The sequence below is a fragment of the Stigmatopora argus genome, chromosome 8, assembly GCF_051989625.1.
Source record: "Stigmatopora argus isolate UIUO_Sarg chromosome 8, RoL_Sarg_1.0, whole genome shotgun sequence".
In the NCBI taxonomy this organism is placed as follows: domain Eukaryota; kingdom Metazoa; phylum Chordata; class Actinopteri; order Syngnathiformes; family Syngnathidae; genus Stigmatopora; species Stigmatopora argus.
This window is the reverse complement of record NC_135394.1, coordinates 10966478-10983451: the sequence shown is the minus strand read 5'-3', so window position 1 is coordinate 10983451 and position 16974 is coordinate 10966478. Positions and strand designations below refer to the sequence as shown.

The 16974-nt window shown below is 39.3% G+C and overlaps 1 long non-coding RNA gene across 8 annotated transcripts in view; it reads left to right on the top strand.

The window, feature by feature from the left end:
• Nucleotides 1–16974, top strand: part of LOC144079280 (uncharacterized) — an 83836-nt gene that overhangs the window by 60047 nt on the left and 6815 nt on the right. For all 8 annotated transcript variants that reach the window (XR_013301485.1, XR_013301487.1, XR_013301489.1 and 5 more), the window contains one exon: nt 13400–13482. This is a non-coding gene — a long non-coding RNA (uncharacterized LOC144079280). The remainder of the gene's footprint in view (nt 1–13399; nt 13483–16974) is intronic.

Here is a 16974-nt window from a genome sequence, read left to right as displayed (position 1 = left end):
AATCTGCCCACCACACACCCACGTGGTCAGTGGGAGATGTTGTACCCTTGCTTGGAATTTCTGGACAATCCGTTTAAATGGAGAATTACTTTTCTTAGAAAAAAAGGCAGTGAAGTGTGTCTGGAACGGAAGCGCAATGTTAGAATTAAGGAACTGATTTAATCTATACTGGTAGGGCTGAATTCCACGATTGGACTCATCATTAGCATGTGATTCTAAAAGGCATGTATTCAAGTTTTGCACAATAGGTCTTACTGGGTATCACATGTTCTTCAAAATAATAGAGATCATTTTGCAAAAAGGGGCTTTAAGAAGGTTACACTGTTTTTGTGATACTGCAAAGTCAACACAATTTGTTGCCACATATTTTGTAATTATAATACTGTATATAAGTATTTCTATATGTTAGCACTGGAGCATTGGATTGGATTGGATAACTTTATTCATCCCGTATTCGGGAAATTTCATTGACAGTAGCAAGAAAAGGCATAGTTATAAGTTAGACAGTACAGTCGCAAAGGCCGCACAACAACAAAGCAAAAGCAAAAAGTACACAGCTTATACTTAATTAAAGAAGGATTATACATTTTAAGTTTTAAAAACACATGTATGTTGAGTGGTTGGCACGTCCGCCTCACAATTGTGAGATAGCGAGTTCAATTCCCAGTGTGAAGTTTGCATGTTCTCCCCAATTGTGCCTGTGTGGGTTTTCTTCGGCTACTTGGGTTTCCTCCCACATCCCAAAAACATGCATGCTCGGCTGGTTGAACACTCTAAATTGCCTCCAGGTATGAGTGTGAGCGTGACTAGTTGTTCGACTCTTTATGCCCTGCGATTGGCTGGCAACCAATTCAGGGTGCCCCCTGCCTAGTGCCCATATTTGGCTGGGATGGGCCACAGCACCTCTGCGACTCTTGTTGAGTTAAAATCCAATCTGAAGGCAAAGTAAACAAAAGCAATTTGACGCTTTCATAGAGAATCTTACATGAATTCAGATGGGAACAGGCTCAATCAACACTGCATCCTTTGCACCATTAGAAACAATATACCCACACACCCACACACGCTAGAGTGATCATGTTCCAATGGTAATATCTTACAAAGAAGTGCAAATCATACAAGTTGCATTGAGTGATGAAGAAAAACACTTCCGGATATTGAACAAAGACAAATCGGCACACCCTCAGTGACACACTGTCATGTACCCTTGCAGTTGGCTGTGACAATTCATGTGATATTTTTTCCGTCCCCATTCGAGTACCAGCCTGCTATGTCTATTTCCAAAAGTGAGGTGACAAATATGGCACTTTGTCATGAGTCAGTACTCCATTGCTTCCTCTCTTTGTCCAACGTAGCACTCGTACATGTGGCACAGCCTACACACACACACACACGGATGCCCGTGATCCATGTTCCCTTTCCTGTTGGCCCCTCAATCCGGATCCTCTGTGTTCATTCACTTGAAATGTACAAAAGAAGACCAAACACACAGTGAATCACAGTCATTCATGAGACCAGACGAGAGGTCTTGCCTAAATGTTCTATTTCTGATATCCTGAGTGTGCACCTTCTCATTATAGGATGCAACGGATGCTGACAAGAGACATGCTATAATGACTCCTTTTAAATGTCACAAGCAATGTATCCTCTCATCCGCATTTGGCATTTGGGAAATGGGGCAGTAACACACACTTGCTCACCTGACCGACCATTAACGCTTTGGCTCCCATTGAAAGCAATTTATTTGAACTTAGAGGGCTGACAGTCAATGATCACTGCCAGCCCTCCCAGTTCAGAGGGATGTTTATCATTGGCAATGACAGACAATGTGTTTGCAAGTTGCTGTGGAATAGAGATATGTGAGGCATGAGTATTATATTCATTGTGCAATTTGTAAAATGGCATTTTTTTCAGTATTTAAGAGTGTATAATTGTGGGTACACGGTCGATTGGTCACCGGTCTTTTGGTTGCCGATCTTTTGGTCGCCGGTCTTTTGGTCACCCGGAAGGTAAGTGATAATTACCATTTAAATTGTGGCTCAAATTCCCTAAATACAAACTGCGAATTGCTATTTAGTCATACTTAATGCCCTAGTAATTATTAGGCTAAAGAAAAGCTCCAAGTTTCCCGGACTTTTATTGTTTTTTGTTGGAGAACTTGTTAAGACCCTGACTGACGTACCTTCCTAAGGGGACAACTCATGTACATACAAACTCATACACTCAGTGAAACTGCTCATGGCCATTGTTGGCTTTTATTGACGCGTAGACCGTGTTGTTTTACCTTGTTTTGTTGCCGGTCTTTTGGTCGTCGGTCTTTTGGTCGCTGGTCTTTTGGTCGCCGGTCTTTTGGTCGCCGGTCTTTTGTTCGCCCGTTGTCGCAGTCCGGGCGACCAAAAGACCGGCGACCAAAAGACGGCGACCAAAAGACCGGCGACCAATCGACCGCACACGATAATTGTGTGTGTTTAAAAACAAAAACTTGAGTTGAACAGGTAGTTTGGATCATGGTCAGACAAAAAAGAGGTAAAGGGTGGATGTATGGATGCATAGTTGATTTTCCAGAAGAAAATGAAAGTCACATGGGATTGTGGGCTTGTTGTGTTGGACAGACAGATACTCCAGATGGGTGGGTGGCTTGACAGGCATGACTGACAAATGAGAAAGTGGGTTCGTTGGCTCGGATAGACGTACGGAGAGGAATCGCTATATACTTCACGTCTATGTAGGAGTGGGAGAAGGGAATGATTCACTGAGCCTCTATTTCATGTGCTAGTTGTTGACTCTCCTCAGTCCGCGTTTCAAGTCTTCTCAATTAGCTTCAATCACATCCTGCCAGCAGCATGAGTAAAGTAGCAGAAGTCATTTGCTCCGCATCTTCCAGTGCACTTAATGATTTGATGTACCGTGTTTTGCAATCAAATTAAAAGCAAAAATATATGACGAGAACTCGGCATCAGAGCGACAAGGTGACCAGTCTGCAAGCTTGACATGCGAGAGGGGTGATAGGCGGTGGCAGCTGCTCTCCTCACATAATGACACACATTATTGGCTCCTTAATTGGCGGCTTAGTAGCCCTCCAGTGTGGAGCCCCCACAACATAACATTCTCTGAGAAACGCCGCCCAACGGGATCAATGTGCGACTCCTTGTGCTGAGGCCTTAAATTATGCGGAGGACGTCTCGGATTCTGTTGGAGCTCCCTCGCTTGCTCTCCTCTCTCCGATCCATACTGGCCTCTGGAGACTCACCGGAGGAGACTTGTACAAACACGTACACACACACACACACACACACCTTTTGCCTCCCCCACAACCCCTATCTGTCCATTCCACAGCTTGTGGACAAAGCCAGAGTAACAATATGCTCCTCTTAAAGGTGTAGCTTTGCACAAAACACATATCAGAGTACTTACACGCGCTATACACATTACATTGCCACTCTGTATATGTCTAAGGTAAACTAATAGTCTGTCAAAAAATGTACGTGCACTAAAAATTATGTAGGTCAATATGTATATTTTATGATACTACATCATACATAAACATATTCTTGTCATTTGAGTTGGGTATCATTTTAGTGAGTTGTGACTACTGTCTGCACTTTGGTTCATTTAGAAACATTAAATATATTTATAGTTTGAAAGTTTTGTGTTAATCAACAGAAAATGTAAATCTTTGAAGTATATGCTTGGATCTCAAGGCAAAATATATTAGTATTTTCAAAATTTTATTATATATCTGAATACACAAATATTAAAACTAAATCAATTGAAATGTATGCACCAAATATGTGTCAATAAAAAAGTTGAATCTCTTAACAGCTCTTAACACCAAACATACAATTTTCTACTTTGTAAATATTTCAGATTAAATGTCAATTTATCAAATTAAAATATACATTATTTCATCTATGAAAAATATCAGAACTTATACATCATAGCCGCTGCTTCAAATATTTCCACCTCGAGTGACAATTTATGGACTTTGGATGAATATTTATTTAAAATAAACATTACAATTCACACAAAATGATTGACAATTCACTGATGAGGCATCCTTTTTTTCTGTTCACCTTCTTAAGGTTTGATTTCAATTCCTATTCAAGCACAAGTTCACCAAATGTCATGTACAGTCAATGCTTTCCTAAATTAGACTATTGATCGGGAAAACAAACAAATGCCTTTAATGCATTATTGTATGACTTCCATACACATGTATGTACATACAGTGCACATCTATGCACTATCTCTCTGTCTCTGTACACGTCCATATTTCTGACCAATGGCTTGCATGACAACAGCAAGGCTCTGCAAAGCTGCGGCTGCAGAATAACAATCAGCACATCACGTGCACTCACACACACACACACACACACACACACACACACACACACGGATGCACACACTTGCACACTTGCACACGCATGCAAACACTTGCGCACACACACACACACACACACACACACACACACACACGGATGCACACACTTGCACACTTGCACACGCATGCAAACACTTGCGCACACACATGCACACATGCACGCACACACACGTGCACGCACATGCACGCGCACACACACTCAATGAACTTGACAGAAGGCTACCTTGCATGATGGTTTGCTTACAGTGCCCCCTTGTGGCACAATCTATTTCACTGCAATTCCAGAAAACCTGATCATAAATCATAGTTTGCTTCATGCTTATGTCTGATAGGAAAGCACAAAGTAAATGGGCATGGATCAAATTACTTTTAGGAGTTGTCATAGTCCGTTTATGAGTTAGTGGTGCGACTTCTCATTTGCTTTATAGCAGTAAACCTCAATGGAAAAAATAGTGCGGGACTGCAGGAAGTGCTGAGGGCGCGTGGGTGGCGCAAGTGTGGAGAAAAGAAGGCCGGTTCACACGCGAGGGCTTCTATTTTTAACCATGAGCCATTTTGTTAAGTCTCTCTGATAGGGAAACAGATTCCAGCAAACCTCCACCACTCTAGACACCGATTTACATTCAATCTCGTTCTAACGATGACACCGATAATATGTTTGTCCACTAGATGGTACTGTTGCCTTTGCTGTCACATCCATCAGGGCAAGGCATTGTATTATTATTTTCTCTGCTATCATACTAACTATACTATCTTATAGGGAGGCCCTTAACGGTAAAAGTCAAGGTCATTCCATTTATTCTATATTCAAATGGATTGCACGTCCTTTGCTGTCAATGTCAGTCTTTCTATTTTTCATTCATTCATTTTCCAAACCGCTTATCCTCACAAGGGTCATGTCAAGGGATGCATTTTCAACCAATTGATGTTATCACTCTGATTTTCATTTCACACAACTCAAACTTGTACATTAAGCATTTGGCTTGGTCAATTCTTGTACATAAATTAGAAGCTTTTAAAAACCTAAAAAAATGACAAAGTAAATATACGTCGGATAATATTCACAATAAATTCGAGTTAGTAAATGCTTAGTTTTGTTTGGCACGATGTTTTAGAAAAAAGTGAACCTGGTTGAGGCAGACAGCCGCCCCTTCACATTAAAAGACCCATACAAATACAGTATAGTATTATTATGTATTTTGCAGATGCTTTTCATGCAGAGATGTGCATGAATACTCCTCATTATACAAAATGTGGAGTTTTTAAATTTGTTATGAATGTAAATATTGTAGATTACGATATTCCTAGTATTTGCGTATACAATTGAATAAATACAATTGCATTAATTGAATGAGAGTCCGCTTTAGAATAACTCCTGGCAACTTTAATGTGAAGCAGGGAAAGTACTTACTTTCATATAAAAGAAAGAATTTTGATGTACACAGCATCTGTGTGTCCTCCAAACATTTACAAGTCGACTCCATATATAGAAGAACTTAAAGTTGGCAATTAAAATACGCCGACGTTTAGGCATAGACGGTTGTAACCAAGCAAGAATTAGGATCCTGTCAAATTCTTTCAAAAACCATCATTGACCATTTACATACCGTCACTTTAAGTCTTTTCCAGAATGAAGTAAATAATTGGATAAAACTGAGAGTCTGCTAGATTCATCTTTTCACACTGGCAACCCAAAATCCACTCTTTCAAGCAAGCAATTTGATGCTTTTTGCGGCCTCTTTTGACAATTTTAGGGTTTCTATTTTTAGTTTATTTTACCTCGGAATTGAGAAAGTATCCATAGGAAAAAGTCTAGGCTATTTGTCTTAATCTCTTTTCAAATTGGTCATTTTCATCACACCTACAGTCTGCTTGCTGCGATTAGCTGCCTGGATGGGGAATGCAATTTTTTTCATTATATAGGACTGTCCACATTTTCTTTTGCGGTCAATTTGGAGGATGCCATTTTCATATTGTGCTGTATCGTTTCCAACAGCAGGCAAAATGTCAACAATATGCTAAGACTTGACTTGCAGCGATGAACTCTTAGTGACCAGCTAATATGATATGGATATATGGTTGAATGATTGATTATGTGCCTTAAAACTCCTTTTTTAAGATTAGCAACTTTTATTCATGGAACATTATCCATTAACTTATTTCCATTAAAAAAAGTTCAATTTGATTCCCAAGTGTGCGCCTCATAGTTCCAATGAAGCCATGAATTACTATTTATTCATTTTGACATTCCTAAAATGCAACCTCCCGTCGTTACACATGGTGCGTTTCAAGAAGATGATTTAAAGGATTTAATTTTCCTTCTTTTATTATTATTTTTTTTACCAGACCACATTTGACTGGGACAAGCTGCAATACTTGGAACTTAAATGAAAACGGGTGTAATGATCTGTGATATAATCAGCATGACTTTAATGGCATTTTTGACACCTCTGCACTCCATTGTCATTATATAAAATATAATCACATTGTAAAGACGCTTCATTTGGGTAAGATCATTGGGGTTTAGTAAATAGGCCACTGTATTATAAAGTACACATTAAGTGAAATGTTGAGAGTACCAGACGGAAATAAGTCCAATTTATTTTATGAGTGGGTAATTGTGACAGAAAAAAATCCGTCATGCCTTGACTTTCCAATTTTGGCATAAAGGAAGGAACATTTTACATTTGCGCATTTGAATGGCTATGAAATGAAGTTTGCGGATAAAGTTGTTAATTGTGAAACAAAAATTAGTGTCACTTTGGTTGTGGAATAAAGTGGTAGGGCATCTTCTTGGAAGTGGGTGATCAATTTTCTGGAGGGTTTGTCTTTGGGAGAAGCAAATGGGGAAAGTAGGTTGAGGGAGAGGTTGGGGGGGTGTTTAAAGGAGGTGAGCGCCAGGAGTGCAGGGCAGTAATGGGAATCACAGGGTGAGGCGACGTTCTACAAAGCCTGGCAGAATGGGGTCGTGACTATTTGGGAATGTGCGCATTTAAAATGTGCAAGTGACAGATCTGTTCATGCGGCCCAGTGGCGCCAGTGGTTAGCGTGTCGCCCTCACAGCTCTGGGGTCCTGGATTCAAAATCCAGATGGACACCCGTGTGGGTAAGAGTTTGCATGTTCTCCCCGTACCTATGTGGGTTCCCTCAGGGTTCTCCGGTTTCCTCCCACATTCCAAAAACATGCATGGTAGGCTGATTGGACACTCTAAATTGCCCCTAGGAATGAGTGTGAGTGTGCATGGTTGTCCGTCTACTTGTGCCCTGCGATTGGCTGCCGACCGATTCAGGGTGTCCCCCGCCTCTGGTCCGGAGTCAACTGGGATAGGCTTCAGCACCCCCTGCAACCCCGATGAGGATGAAGCGGTTCAGAAAATAAGATGAGATGAGATTTGTTCATTTTATTGGAATCATTAATTGTTGTTTGTTTAGTCAAAACTTAAGGATACAAGTGTAAGTTCAAAGAACTCAAACCAAAATACTCTTCAACTTCCTTGCACACATTCAACAAGCAAACTTAATGTTGCTCATGCAATCACAGATAGCATGCCCTGTAAATGGTCTCTTAGCACGAAGGCTCAGTGGGTGACCAGAGCCCCCACGCCACCCCCACTGAGCCTGTCTGCCAAACAGAAGCACTTCCTGTTGGCGCAAAGAACACGACGCGTCTGGATTCGGAGACCGTAGCTCAGCGTCTGTGATAGCCACACGTCATCGCCTTCGGCTGGAAGAAGGAGGGGGGGACATTTTCTAGACTAAAGTCAGCAAGTGGGCAGTTAGGGAACACGTGAACATTTACAGACCACGACTAAACAGCACTCCCTCATTAGCCTAATATTCTGATCCTAAATTACAGCTGACCCAATTTTCAGACCCTGCTATATTGACCTCAATTACAATTTCTTCATGTGGTGTTGGCACACGCTGCTTTTTAGTTTGGATTTATGGTGTTTATTCCATTCCCAACCGTGTTTAAAAAGTCTTTTAACTGATTCCTATACAGAAAATTTGTTTTCACAGTGCTTTCGTTTTTCTACATCATATGCAAAATTGCCAATTTTTACCCCAAAAAACACACAATCCTTGATTAAAATTTCTATTTATTTGTTTCATATATATATTTCCTATATATATATATATATATATATATATACACATATATATATATATATATATATATATATATATATATATATATATATATATATATATATATATATATTTCCTATTTCCTATATATATACACATATATATATATATATATATATATATATATATATATATATATATATTTTTCCTATTTCCTATATATATACACATATATATATATATACACATATATATATATATATATATATATATATATATATATGTGTGTAACATCTGGTGACCAAGCCAACACATTGATAACAACAACAGATTGTTATCTGGAAACACATTTGCTAATCGTGAATGACGTGTAAACTCTCATAACGAGTATTAATGCGATAAAAAGATCCATATTTTATTTAATGAGCCATAAAGTTTCCCTTTACGCGTAAGGTTGATGGCTACTTAGACTCACATGAGTTAATCTCAGCTTATGGAGAAGCACCACCAATTTCGTCACACGCAGTTTCTGGGTGTGATGACAAGTAGGCTTTTTTGTTGTTGATAATGACGACGGGGCCTATGTCCGATTATTATTATTATTATATACGCAACTAAATTTCAAGTATTGAGTACTCGGAAAGATTTCCCTGATTTAAAGTCATCATTTAGAATTAATATATCTTCCTGCCGCTTGCATACTATCAATGCAGAGAATCCATTAATAATGTTCCTGATATGTTTCAGCCACTTTGCCGAATTTGACGTAACAACTTTGGCAAAGCACTCCCAGCCATTCACTTCTCGAAGCCATAAAACATTTTCCACATGCAACCGGCGACACGGACCGTAACAAACTTGTATCCTTATCCCCATTCTGATGTTGACAAGAAGACTTGGACCAACGCAGGGTTTTTGCGGTCAGGCTCAAAGAACTGACGCGATCAGCGCTGACAATTTAATTGGTGGAGAAGGCGCGAGGGCACATCTGCGCTTTCTTTTGGCCTCACGTGTCAAACGCAAACCTTATCGTCTTTGCTGCCAAGAAGTGAAGGTTTGAAACAAAACATGTTTAGATGCTGACGACCGTTTTCCACAACATGTCGCTTGAAAATGCTGCGCTAATACAAAATCATTCCTTTGTAGTTGAGGTTTTTTTTTTAATAAAAAGGTTACCGGTGCCATGATTTCCCATCTGGAAAAGTGAGTCCGCTCAAATAGCTCTGGCTCTTGATGCCTGCAGAAATTTTGTATGCAGAGTGAACACATTCTCAGGTGCACCTGTGATTGCAATAAAACATGCCCGCTCCAAGTAAGGCCATAGAACGCATAGACCAATTTAAACTTGGATTGGATTTGTGCTTATTTTTTTCCAGTGACCTTCTACACACCTTGCAATGCATACATTGGCAAGAAACCAAGAGTGTGTTTTCCTTCACATATAGCAAAACTGTCATGTAGGGATTCATCAGATGAAAGCTTAGACATGGCAAGTCGATCACCAGACTTAGAACCTATAGAGCACGTGTGTCAAAGTGACGGCTCGGGGGCCAAATCTGGCCCGCCGCATCATTTTGTGTGGCCCGGGAAAGTAAATCATGAGTGCCGACTTTCTGTTTTAGGATCAGATTTTAGGAAGAGTATAGATGTATATTAAATTTCCTGATTTTCCCCCTTTTAAATCAATAATTGTAATTTTTTAATCCATTTTTTCTGTTTTTAGTTCAAAAATCATTTTGTATAATCTAAAAATATATAAAAAAGCTAAAATAAACATTGTTTTAGATCTATAAAAAACTGAATATTCAGGGCTTTTAATCCAGTTCTTTTAATCCATTTATTTAAAAAAATCTAGATATTATATCTTAAATGGTCTGACACCCCTGCTATAGAGTATGGATTTTATTTGCATTTAAGTGCATTGCTACAACTTTTTATTTACATTATAGTTGCCAAAGGAGCTTCACAATGTCTCTCAAAACTTCTTAGCCAACCACTTTAATTCTTTAGGTTTTTTTTTTTAATTTTGTCTATGTTGAGGCCTCAGAGTTGGGGATTTTCAACTTATCCCAAAAGTATGGCCTTAACATTGGATATATTCTAATAAGTAGTGGATCCATGAATCAATTTGCTCAACAGAAAATGCGAATATAAAAAAGGACCTGCCTAAAAGTTCCAAAATATCTCTGCCTGAATGAAAATAGACCACATTATTTAAACCTACTGCTATTTTATTTCAAATCATACAGCCCCGGCCGGCTAAATGAAAATGTTCTGTCGGACAGCGAGCATCATATTAACAAAATGGATTCTTTCCTCAAGTAACAGAGCTAAATAATTTGAGCCTTGAACTACAAAAATGAGCTCTGCTCATGTTTTTCTATTCCACTCAATCCAAAAAACATATGCTTTTCTATTGCTTAAGACATGGGATTCATTTTTGGGGATGTATCACGTTGAAACCGCCATAATAACATGCTAAACGAGTGTTTTTCTTTCCCTGACTAAAAAAAAATTGCGAAACGTGACACGAGCATCTAAAAGTTTTGCTCTTCAGCAGACATTTCAAGAGAGAAACGCGATACCGAATAGAAGTGGCAAGACTTGCATGGTGGTCTACTTCAAGATGCAGTTGTCTATGCATAACCTCAAAATTGATTAAAGATGTACTATTTTTGCCTAATTGCAATGGATCTTCACAATAGTCCACATGAAGCAAGTGGAATAACTAGGATTTGGCTTGGAGAAGGAAAAAGCCAAGACAGAGATTGGCAGAAGTGCATATTTCCCAAGTGGCTTGGCAACCATTTTCAGTCGATTTATTAATAAGGATAAGATAGCACTTATCAGCGTCAAAATGAAGAAATGCCCAAAAGTCTTGGCCCGTACGGGGATCGACCTTGCCGTTATTAGCACCACGCTCTAACTAAATGAGCTAACCGGCCATGTGAGCCACATGTAAGATGATATAGGCCTGATTCACTGCATGAGCTGACATCATATATTGAGAGTAAAGGTCAAGGGTCACCAAATGCAGTCCTTGAAGGCACCTATCCACTCTGTTTTTCATATGCCCCTTCTCAAACACACCTGAATCAAGGTACTAGGATCGTTATTAGACTTCAGGAGAGATTGTACGCAATGTAGAAATGCTCAAAAGCCTGAGCCTATACAGGGATCGAACCCACGACCTTGGCATTATTAGCACCACGCTCCAACCAGGATGATATAAGGATAACACACTGCATGACTTGACTATGGTTATTAGAGGTCAGGTGTCACCAATTCCGGTCGCTAGTCTGTTTTCCAAAGCTCTGTTCACCAACACACCCGAATCAAATAATCAGGATTGTTACTGCGCCTTTGGAGAGTTTTCTGAGTAGTAGATTTAGTTCACGAAAGTTTCAGAAGTGAGATATGGAAAACAAATCGGATAACTTAGCTGCCCTCAAGGACTGGATTGCGGTACCCATTCTATAGATAAAAACAGCACTTTTTTATTTGTGGCCATAACATTTTGCCTAGAAAGATGTCACTTCACTGCCAATGCTTGAAGAGAGGACCCAATTAGAATAACCAAACTCGTGACGTTAACCTAACTCCCATGGACCTACTCTTCCATAACTCTTTCTTCATGTGTGTGAAGATAGTTGTTTTAAAATTCCAACTGTTGAAAGTCAAGTAGTGTCATTGAACAGAGGGCTTTCAACTTCTGCAGTGTTATTAATCCAAACTGACTATTATTCACTCCGTAAACTCAAACGTGAACTTGTACTTGTTATGGTGTTTTTTTGTAATTTATGTGAACCACAGTGTTTAAAAAACTACAGTGGAGCATTTGCCTGTCTGTAAAGTCACTGTTGATTTATAGCGTCTGCTTTGACACCCACACATTTAACACTATCTGATTTAACAGCCTGTTTTGCCGCTGTGGCCAGATGACAGAGTCAAGAACCTTTTGGACACTCACAGTTATCGACATATGCCTTCCCACTCCCTTTTTTTTTAAATTGGGATTTTATCGTCGCTGTTGTTAACTCTATTGATCGTTCACAGCAGTTTGAAAACGGACAACTGGTATCTGTGGTATTTGGCATGTAGTAAAAACATATTTTGAAGGATGGGACCGATACAATAGAGAGTGTGTCTAAAGTGACTCAAATAAAGACGGAGAAAATCTCAGACACTCTGCAGTTGCCATCAATAAGAGTTTTTCAAGCGAGAAAACAGATGAGTGCTGATTCACAGATCGTTCCCGACAACGTAGGGGAGTTGAGTGTTTTTATCCAAAGGTATTTGCAACGTCAAAAGTCTGTACATCAGTACTTACATCTGTTTACTGTTGATCCCACTTGCTAACAACACTGAATTCTATCAAATTGTTTAAATTACAGTGATGGTGCATGCCCATTTAGGTACTAGTAGGTTCGGTCAAACATCCAGCATGTCAACATGATAGACAAACATACTTTTTATAAACTTTACTTGAAAACCTTTCCATTTTTTTAAACTGTTGTCAGGTTGAAAAAAAAGTCAAATCATAAGGTAGCGGGGGTGCCGGAGCCAATACTAGCTAACTACAGGGGACACCCTGAATTGGTGGCCAGCCAATCGCAGGGCTCGATGGATGTCTCAAATCACAAAAACGTCTTGGTACTTCTAAAGCTGGATTGTAACCCTTTCCTTTTGTTCTGAATACAACCCATTGAATATTGTTTTTTTCCACTGGTCACTCGAACGGGGCTGTAATATCTTACGATGACAGTTAATTCCTTTCCGCCAAAGGGTTTTTAATAGTGCTATAATGTCACATTAGTAAGACAGGAAACCTGATCACTGTGACCATTGTGAATAACAAATGAATCATTTCATGCTCATTTATGATTCTAACATGACATTTGTTGCCTATTTTTCAATGTGATTTTCCAGGTCACCTGTAATTCCAAGGCTACTGTGCAACCTTGAAAAAAATGTCAAGGGCGGCCATGAGACTTTTCCCGTGAATCATTGTGGTGAGTACAGAGCTTATTACAGAATGTGGTTCAGTGCAAAAACTGTTTTTTTCCAAGCCAACCTATGATGATACTTAAGGCCGGTCAAGTTGCACCCAGCTTACTAAAGGAGTGAAGTGCATTACCTGTAGGAGCAGTGGTTAATTAAAGTCATTAGATGAATCATCTCTTTAGAATTTGAATGCTTAAGCAAATTGCAGGTCTTGGTTGATTAGACATAATCGGCAATGGGATCAAAAGTCAAGCACGATCACGGGTTTTATGTTGAAAAACAAAAAAGCTGGGTCAATCGAATCCAACGGTGCACTTTACTAAATGTGGCAAAAAAATGATGGATTTATTTTGCGAGTATTTTAAATTGCTCCACGAACATCCAATTGTTTGTTTTGTATCAAATCTGATGACAGTGGGACATTTATCAGCTAATTAACATGTCAGAACATAAAAAAATAGGCAGATACGAGATAGAGAACGTAAAATGTTCTCCTTTACCAACGCACACAAATAACGTGAACTACTGTTTTCACACTATTCCCACAGTCCGCTCGTTTTATAGTCCAAACCCAATGATGGCTTTTTAAATTACAACATTGTGTTTACATGGCACAAAGACGGTCAAAGTACTGCAAAGTGCTCAAACCACCAAACTAATGAAGCGGCCAAACGGCTGTGCACACACGCTGCGTAGATGATGGAGGTGGCTGGCACCGAGGAAAAAATACAGAGTGGAAAGAGAACCAGAGAAGGGCAGCTGCCCTCATTCTTTCCGCAATAAGACATGGCAGCTATTTGGAATGTTTGTATGCGCTTCATCCAGTAAAATCATTTTTTTTTTACGAAACAGCCTGCGATATCCATCGGTCACGTTGAAACGGCCAAAATTATTTCCGTCCGTGATTGACAACTCCGATAACACTCAGACTGATATCTGACAGAAGCAGAATAGTAAAAGCGCCGCAATATATGTGTTAGACCCAAGTGAACCCCCGAATGGTTCGCTTTCCCAGACGGACGGATCCCCTCATGCCCATTAAGTCCTACTCTGAGACGGCCTGGCTGGAGGGGCTGTGATGTGGTTGGATGCGTTGAGCCAGCGCGGATTCCATCTCTGCTTTCATGGAGTATCGAGTGTTCCTTTATAGACCTGGCCTCTTTTCCATCCACTCCTTAAATTCAATGGGACAGGCTCAAGTCAAAGTTATAAAGAATAACGATGCCGAATGACCATTTTCACCCGAAATGCCGAAGGTCCCCTCAATTTAAGCAACGGAAACGTCACACGAGCTCGTAGCCTCGAAGGTATCTCTAATAATATTAACCGAGTCTGGTAATAAAGGACACGCTAAGATGAAATTCTTGTTTTCTTTGTCTGAAAGCCTCGGCTCTCCTGTGGCTGTGGGAAAAATCAGATTACCATGGCTGGAGGTATCTAAATAAGATTTGCTGTAAAGCATTGAGCCAAAAAATCCTTTTGAGTCGCTTCCTTTTGTGTTGCATCTACAGATAATCTCCTTTTATTTCCAGTACGTTAATTGGTTTGATCTTGTAATGCTTGAATCTTTGGGGCTTGTTCGCGTTGTAGTAGATTTGTGTCTATGCGTTACTTTATCCAGCCAAATTACACAATGTCACGCTCTGTTAGCAACAACATGATTAGTTGCATCACCGGTGATGATGATTAGGATGTCAGGGTTGAAAAATTTCAAGGGCTTTTCTTGTATTGCATGCTCGGTCTCCTTACATCTATTAATTTGCCTGCAGCTTTTCCTACAAAATCCTGCTACAGTTTATGAATTTGAAAGCTATTTGTTCAGGTCAACCAGCTTTTCTTATTGTAGTTTTGCTTAAATTATTCTGTTGAGTGTCACTAGGTTTATTTATTCATTGATTGATTAAATATAATAACACAATGATAGATACAAAACTGAATTAAATAGATGGCAAAGTTCATATTTGTTATATTTAGAATTAAATCTGGTCTTACCTTATTTCTAAAGTTGCCATTACTGGGGTATTCATATTCAAGACAATGTCAATAGATAAATAGATGGAAAAAACATGGGCCTCTTAACATATACACAAAGAATATTTTAAATATTTTAAGAATCAGGATAACTTATTGTTTTTAATTTTTCACATTGGAACGTTACAGAATTGTGAGGGCAGGTTTTTGCTTTTATTCTTAAACGATGCTTATAGATAGCAAAAACAACTAGCTCCGCCTACTACCCAACAATAGTGAATGATTTGGTTGATAAAAAAAGAAAAAAATAGAAGTGGCACATCATGTTATTAGATAAATAATGATTTGGATGGGCTAAATTATAGTGTGGAGATTTGGAGATGAATGGTGTCAACCAAGATAAATAGTTGAAGAGTTTTGCTTGCCTTCCCAGCTTTAATCATGTTAAGCGTAAACCAACATTTCGCCCATGAACGAATTTCACAGCCCGCCACTGGAATTTCTATCTGGTTAATTTCAGTTTACGTAAAGCTAATCCCATATGATTACATCGGCGAGCAAGAATAGAGTCATCCTGGACTCAATAATGAAAGGAAATTTCCTTTCACTCAATTTTTCATCGGCTGTCTTCATCATTGGCCAAGTTTTTTTTTTATTATTTATTTTTGCTTCCATGGTTAAGAGACTGTGATTCATGTGTTATGCCAATTTGCTCACATTGTTAATGGATCATTCCAGACTGCCTTTAAACTGTCTTCATGTCCAACTTTTCAGATGTTGAGCTCCTGTGTGTGCTCGTAGACGCGATCAAAAAGAGAGAAACGTTCTGCACGTCGCATTCGATGTCTCTCGCAGACACAAATGTGGTGCAAGTCACAGACAAATGCCACCGGGGCCATTTTATGTCTTTCCCGTTCAAACATTCAGTGGTTTAAGATGCGTGCAAGTCAAGTCAGCTGTACCTCACTTAGCACACAGATTGGAAAATACATCGATTTTACAAGCTGTATTGTCTTTTCAATGTGTGAGCAAAATAGCCACAAATTGGGCTGCACTGCAAAAGTCCACTTGGATAACATTTCCAGATTGTTGCGGCCTTTCAACACAAATGTCTGCAGATCACAAGTGGTAAGGATTGTTAAAATAGGAGAGAAAAAGACCAATGTATGCTGACAGGTTGATTGGATTAACTTGAAAAAGAGGAAATGGAGAAGTCATATTTCAAGGCAGGAGTCCACGCCATCTTCCTCTCAACTGGCTGACAGATTTAGATCACTCCAATCATCGCATTTCAAATGAGTCATCTTAGTACATTTTTTGTCATTTGCCAATTTAGGAAGATGTTTCTATAAATTCAGATTCATGTCATAATTGTGCTTTTTTTGTATCATCGTTTTTCCTCCAATAACTTGCAAGAACCCAGAAAGCATGGAACATAAATAGGCATGGTAATTGAGGTTAGGCCACCTTGTGTACTTCCTGTGTGTGGCTCCAGTTTCTTAACTAGGTCTACAATGTCTTGTGTGTCT